This window comes from Taudactylus pleione, unplaced genomic scaffold (genome assembly GCF_031769625.1).
Source record: "Taudactylus pleione unplaced genomic scaffold, aTauple2 ptg000471l, whole genome shotgun sequence".
Lineage (NCBI taxonomy): Eukaryota > Metazoa > Chordata > Amphibia > Anura > Myobatrachidae > Taudactylus > Taudactylus pleione.
In genome coordinates, this window is record NW_028284873.1 from 4,594,054 (window position 1) to 4,601,701 (window position 7,648).

Sequence of the window (7,648 nt, forward strand, 5' to 3'; positions counted from 1 at the left end):
AGCTTAGGGCGCCTTTCCACTGCGGTCTTGGTGTTCCCTTAGCTGCTCCTCACTCAACCTCCGCCCCCACAGAGATGTGCAGCAGCCATTTTAGGCAAGCAGGTCTCCGGGAAATGCTGGGTCCAGTGTCCCTGTATACCTCTCCCATGGGCCAGGTTATACAGCGCTATATCCTACCAGTCACTGTGGTCTGTGTAGTTGATTTTAGTGCCCTTTGCAGACATGTAATGTTTTTTCCCTGTTTTTATGTGACTTGTGCTAGCACTAATCTCTACTTTCTATACTGTCAGTTTATACCTGTCCCTTTTTTTCTACTATACTCTCACATACTAAGGTATTGGGGGTTCATTGTACCTCACTTCTGTTATAGAAGTGTGAGGACTATCACATACTATATACCGCTGTTGCACACTACACTGTGCCATATATAGCGTGGTTGTCCACTACATTGTGCCATATTACATATACTGCAAGGTGTTCATTGCATTGTATCATACTGTGTATTCTATTATTTTTGGAGCTATGGCTGGCAGAGGAAAGAATAACAAGCAGCCTGATGCTGCTCCTCCTACTCTGGTGTCTTGTAAGTCCTGCTCTGCGGGCTTAGCCACAGAGGACCCCATTCAGGATGATCTCAGTATTGTTACACAGCCCCTGGTCCATCAGCCCCGGTGTCTCTCCATCAGGACCCACCCTGGGCTGCCTTTACATAAATGCTGGCAAAACTTGTGGACCAAGTAGCAGTTTCTGTGGTAGCCAGTGGCGGGCTGGGCTGGGGGCAGAGTGCCATGTGCCCCCCGGGCCGCAGCGCCATGCAGGCCGCTGGCAATCTGTGTCTCTGTGACACAGGCTGCACCGTGCATGTAGCTCTGACCAGACGGAGTTCGGTCAGCACTACACAGTAACACACAGCCACTGGCGCCGGCAGCTGTGTGTTTGTTTTGAGTGGCAGCCAATGAGAGTCTATCAGACTCTCTCTGACTGCCGCTGCGCTCACTGCAGGAGAAGCTCCATCTTCCGGCTCCTACAGTGGGTAATGGGAGAGACGTCATGACGTCTCTCCCATAATGCTGAGCGGCCCAGGAGGACGAACGGAGGAGCAGATGGCGGCGGGAGCCGGGATTCAGGTAAGTGTTTTTTTTTTTTTTATTACGTGTGGCACTACAAGGGAGAGAGCATTACTGGGGGCACTACAAGGGGGAGGGCACTACTGGGGGCGCTACAAAGGGGAGACCACTACTGGGGGCAAAACAAGGGGGGGCTACTACTGGGGGAAATACAAGGTGGAGACCACTACTGGGAGCACTACAAGGGGGGGGGACTACTACTGGGAGCACTACAAGGGGGGGACTACTACTGGGGGCACAAGGGGCACTGCATAGGGAAGCCCACTATTGGGGGCACTGTATAAGGGGCACTGCATAGGAGGATCACTACTGGAGGCCTGCATAAGGGGGTCCTCTCCCTGGGCACAGGGGGCACTGCATATGGGCACCACTACAGGGGGCTGCCCCTAATCTTTATTTTTACTTTACATTAATTCCATATGGACCCGCCTCCTCCCTGATTCACTTGAGGGAGGGGGGCGCCGTAGCACGCACATGCTCCGGGCACCCTGGCAACACGCTACTCCTCTGCCAGGGCCACCTGCATGCATTTGCCCCCCAGGCTAAAAGTTGCCAGCCATCCCTACAGGATGGCCACAGCAGGTACACCCTGCAAATCCTTTGTCTCCCTCATGGATAGACGTACTGTCTACCTCAGTACAGAGGCCCTGATTCAGAGCCGCTTGCTCTGAATCAGGGCGTTTTTTTTTTTACGGAGCGGCCTCCTGGACGGTCGCATTGCTGTGGGTTGCCACCCACAGCTAATGCGAGCGGCCAGGATGATGGTCGCGATGGTCAAAATCATCGCGACCATCGGGCTTGCGACGAGACCCTTGTGGTAGGATCTCGTGGCCGCAAGCCCCAGAGAGCTTTCGGCTCAAACAGAGCCGGAAGCTCTCCCACTGACATCACTTGTGATGTCAGTGGGAGAGCCGGAAGCTCTCCCACTGACATCACTTGTGATGTCAGTGGGGCCGCCCCCAGACGGTAGGCGTTCGCATGGGAACGCCTCCGTCTGGGCAGCCAACCCCACCGGCCCGCCCACCAAAGGGGGCGTGCTGTCACTCAACATCGACAGCACTCCCCCCCACATTCCTGGAAAGTAGATTCAGAATATAAAACAAGCTCTAGAGTCTCTGCCTTATGCAGGAGACATCCTATTTGGTCCAGAATTGGATAAAATTGTGACTACTTTGGTGACTGACAAGATGGCGTTCCTGCCCTCTGCATGTAATACAAAGCTGCGGATGTCATCCTTTCACCCTCGAGTTAAAGCCAAGAGTCAGGGTGCCCAGGTTTCATATGGAAACCCTCCATTCTATTATCCTAGCTATGGAGCCTGGAGATGTTATGGTATCCGTAGACATTCAGGATGCTTCCTTACATTTACCTATAGCGCCTTCTCATCAACAATATCTCCGGTTTGCTACACTGCAGCAACATTACCAATTCAAGCTCTGCCGTCTGGCCTCTCAATGGCCCCTTGGGTCTTTACCAAGATCATGGCAGTTATGGCGGCCTCTCTTCATTGTCAAGGGATCAGACTGCTCCCGTACTTGGATGATCTCTTGCCGTTGGCAAGCTCCCCAGAGCCTCTTCACAGCCATCTGCAGGTAACCATTGCCTTTCTACAAATGCACGGTTGGCTGATCAACTGGAAAAAGTCTTTCCCGACACCCTCTCAAAAGATGGTACATTTGGGAGTCCTCCTGGACTCTCGAGTTCAAAGAATCTTCCTAACAGCAGACAAGATTTCAGCACTACAGCACAGACTACGCAGACTGCTTCACAATCGCAGAGTGTTGATTCATTCTGTAATGCAGGCCTTGGAATCAATGGTGTCCACCTTAAACATAGTGGAGTTCACCAAATTTCAATCCAGGCCCCTTCAACTCCTAATCCTCTCCTGGTGGAACAGGCTACCACATCTACTGAAATCCCAGAAGATGAGCCTCTCCCCAGAGGTTCGCCTGTCCCTAGCCTGGTGGCTACAGACTTCCCATTTGAACCAGGGTCGTCCCTTTTGGATCCCGGACTGGGCTCTCCTCACCACGGACACAAGCCTCCGAGGGTGGGGCGCAGTAACCAGCCAGCACTCCTTCCAGGGCCGATGGTCCCCAGTCAAGGCAGTGTTGCCAATCAACATTCTGAAACTTCAAGCCATCTACAGAGCTCACTCTGGCTCAGAATATTCTGAGAAACAGGCCAGTACTAGTATAGTCCGACAACGCCATGGTTGTGGCCTACCTCAATCACCAAGGGGGCATTTGTCAGCAATGATAGAAGTGTCCCACATTCTAACCTGGGCCTAACACAATCTCCCAGCCATCTCCAGAGTGTTCATCCTGGAGATTCTCAATTGGGAGGTGGATTTCCCCAGCCATCACGACATGTATGCAGGAGAATGGTCTCTACATCCAGAAGTCTTTCAGCTTCTAGTGGAGAAATGGGGGTCTTCCGGAGGTGGATCTCATGGCCTCCAGACATAAAAACAAACTTCTAATTTATGGAGCCAGAACAAAAGGACTCTGACGCATCCTTCATAGACGCATTGTCGGTGAAATAGAACTTCCATTTAGCATATCTCTTCCCTCCAATATCCCTGCTTCCTCGAGTGCAGATATTACCGGCATTGTAAAGCAGGGGGCAGGGTTATGATGACGCGATGCACTACGAATCGCTTCATCGCCCCCGAACCACCCACTTTGACGTGCAGGTACGGGGGTCGGCGGACAATCTGGGGGACTTGCCTACTCTTGCGGGGTGCAGGGAGCAGCACCCAATTTTTGGGAGGCTCGCAGCAGAGTAGGCAAGTATGAGTCAAACTTAGTCCCGTATGCAATTTGGAGCGAAAAGTCCGTGCTGGACTTTTCGCTCCACATCGCAGCTTTTCCAGGGATAAAGTATCGCGCGCGTGCACCCTTTATCCCCGTATTCAATTGGAAACCAGCGAAAACGGGACCCGGCGAATTGGGATAGCCCAAATAAAAAAACGTGAATTTTCGGGAAATAATTGTAGGACCCCGCTAAAGATGTCCAGACCTCGGGGATCAATATGGGTACCCCCGTTTTTGCCTGCAGAAGAAAATAGGCTTTTTAAATAGATGCGGCAGGTGGATTTTTCCCGACATTGAAGAAGTGATGCAGAAGAGCACTTAGGTTTTTTTTTTCGTTTTTAAAAGTGGTCCCATCAAATTTGGGGTACATGAAAATGGGGGTAAGCATATTTTTTAGTCCCTAAAGGTAATTTTACAAATTCTTCAAAAATGAACCTGGCGCTACTTTGCGCACTGAAAAAAAACACCTGCCACACCAGAATTAATTTCGTTAGTTAGGCATTTTTTTCCCTATTTTCTTTTTTTTCACACCAAAATGTAAAATATTTTTTTGGGGGGTTTCCCATTTTTTTATTTTGCACATTTCGTTTTAAGGGGGCAAGCCCAAGGGTGCAGGCTATTTTTGTTAAGCCTGCACCCCTAATCCCCAATTCTGCACTTTTTTGCACCTGCTATAGGTCATTGAAAAATTATCCCTGTTTTTTAACAATGACCCTTCACCCCATTAACTAAAAAAAAATGGGATTTTTCGGGAAACATGTCTGGGGCCCCCCTAAAGATGTCCAGACATGGGGGCTCACTATGGGTACCCCCATTTTTGCCTGTAAAAGAAAGTTGGGTTTTTAAATAGCTTTGCCAGGTGGTTTTTCCTGCCGCGGCTATTAGAAACCCTGACTTCCTTTGGGAGATAAAAATGGGGGTACCCATAGTGATCCCCAATGTCTACACATCTTTAGGGGGATCCCTGGAATATTTCCAGAAAATTCCCCCCCTCCTCAGGCTTGGCAGCCAGTGCAGGTTTCTAAAAATACGGGGAACAAAATGTGTAGGGTTCCACCGTATTTTAGAAACCAACACCAGGCTGCAGGGACTAGTGCTGGTTTTAAATATAGGGGCAAAAAAGACATGGGGTTCCCCCTAAGTGTAAAACCAGCACCAGACCCAACCGACCGGGGTGTAATGCCACAACCCGGAGACCCAATCAATGGGGCTCCAGGTCCAAAGCATTAGCACCCCAAGTTGGTCAGTGCAAGCAAGTGATCTCGGGGGATTCAGGGAACCCCCAAAGAAGGGACCCCCCTCTACTGAGCACAACAGGCTTACGCTGAAGCGTGGGGCTCTTCCCCATACCCTTGGCTTGGTGGGTATGGAGGTAATAGGGGGGCCAAATAATGTAAAACTATTGTGTTTTACAGTGGAACTACAAGTGCCAGCAGACATGCGACTCCTGTGACTTCACTGTAAAATAAATAGTTAAAAAAAGACAAAAAACACACACACCGTGTCCAGTATAACTTTATTACACCTACCCATTCACACATACTTACCTATACCAGATGTTTTGGTCCCCTTCTCCAGTAGAAATTTGTGATGACTGACCCTGCAAGAAAGATTTCATAGTCGCCTATATCCGCAGTAATCCATGGCATGTTTAAAACAAAAAAACGAGCTTACCCGATCCACGCAACAGCTATCAGTATGTGTGTTGCCACACATACTGATAGCTCCCGAATGCCAGCTGCTGGCACTGAACGGGGCATTGCAGTCCCGTCAGCCAATCAGCGGCCGCGCTAACTTTAGAGCAGCTGCTGATTGGCTCCGGCAACTGACAGTTCCCACGTGGGCGAGTCAGCGCTGCCGCTGATTGGCTCACGGGACTGCAGTTCCCCATTCAGTGCCGGCAGCTGGCATTCGGGAGCTATCAGTATGTGTGGCAACACACATACTGATAGCTGTTGCGTGGATCGGGTAAACTCGTTTTTTTGTTGTAAAAATGCCATGGTTTACTGCGGAGACCTGCGCAGGATATAGGAGAGTATGAAATCTTTCTTGCAGGGCCAGTCATCATGGAATTCTACTGGACAAGGGGACCGAAACATCTGGTATAGGCAAGTATGTGTGAATGGGTAGGTGTAATAAAGTTATACTGGACACGGTGTGCGTGTTTTGTCTTTTTTTAACTATTTATTTTACAGTGAAGTTACAGGAGTCGCATGTCTGCAGACACTTGTAGTTCCACTGTAAAACACAATAGTTTTACATTATTTGCCCCCCCCCCCAATTACCTCCATACCCATCAAGCCAGGGGTATGGGGAAGAGCCCCGGGCTTCAGGGTAAGCCTGTGGTGCTCGGGAGAGGTGGGACCCTTCTTTGGGGGGTCCCTGACTCCCCCGAGATCACCGGCTTGCGCTGACCGACTTGCGGTGCTAATGCTTTGGACCTTGAGCCCCGGTGATTGGATCTCTGGGGTGTGGCATTACACCACGGTCGGTTGGGTCTGGTTTTAAATATAGGGGGAACCCCACGTCTTTTTTTCCCCCTATATTTAAAACCAGCACTAGTCCCTGCAGCCTGTACAAGCAGAACGGGAATTTTTGGGAAATATTCCAGTGACCCCCCTAAATATGTGTAGACATGGGGGATCACTATGGGTACCCCCATTTTTATCTCCTGAAAGAAGTCGGGGTTTCTAATAGCGGCAGCAAGTGCATAAATGCGACTTTGAAGAAAGTGATGCAGAAGAGCATTTACAATTTTTTTTGGGGAAAAATAACTATGCCCAGCAAATTTGGGGTACTTGAAAATAGGGGGTCAGCATATTTTAAAGTTGCTAAAGTGACTTGGAAAAAAAAAAAAATCATGAAAAACCCACCTGCCGCAAGCAGCTGCAATTAAAAAAACACCTGGGGCATACTTGGGGACCCCCCCAGAGTCAAGTTCGCTATTTTTTAACTTTGTCCCCCAACATTTCTTTTTTTGGCCCCCAAATTCATTGTGCTTTTTTGGGGTGTCCAGATTTTTTTTTTGACACAGATCGTTTCAAGGGGTCATTCTGAAGGGTGCAGGCTAATTTTTTTAAGCCTGCACCCCTAAACCCCAATTCTGCATTTTTTTTCGCCTGCTAAAGGCAGACGAAAATTTATCCCCGTTTTTTACATTGACTTTTCGCCGGCAGCGAAAAGTCAATGTAATTGAATACTGGGATAATGAAAATCGGCGAAAATGACGTCTTTTCGCTCCAAATTGAATGCGCCTGTTAATGTGATAAAATGTATAAAAGGTGCAGGTATCCTCACCTTGCTTTATATTATTTTATCCTGATCCCCCCCCCAAATATTAATAAAGTGTACAAAAGTCTTTGGTCATTATCTTGCACACCTCTATGGAGTGGGAGGAAAAACAAGTGGAGGTATTGTTAGCAAAGTGCCTTTATCGGACCATTCGAGCAGCACTCTGCGCACATTAATCTAAATTTAATCCTCCTTAAATAGGTCTTTGAAATTCCAATAGTACATATACAGCCATGGCCAAAAGTTTGGAGAATGACACAAGTATTGGTTTTCACAAAGTTTGCTGCTTCAGTGTTTTTAGACCTTTTTGTCAGATGTTACTATGGTATACTGATGTAAAATTACAAGTATTTCATAAATGTCAAAGGCTTTTATTGACAATTACATTAAGTTTATATAAAGAGTCAATATTTG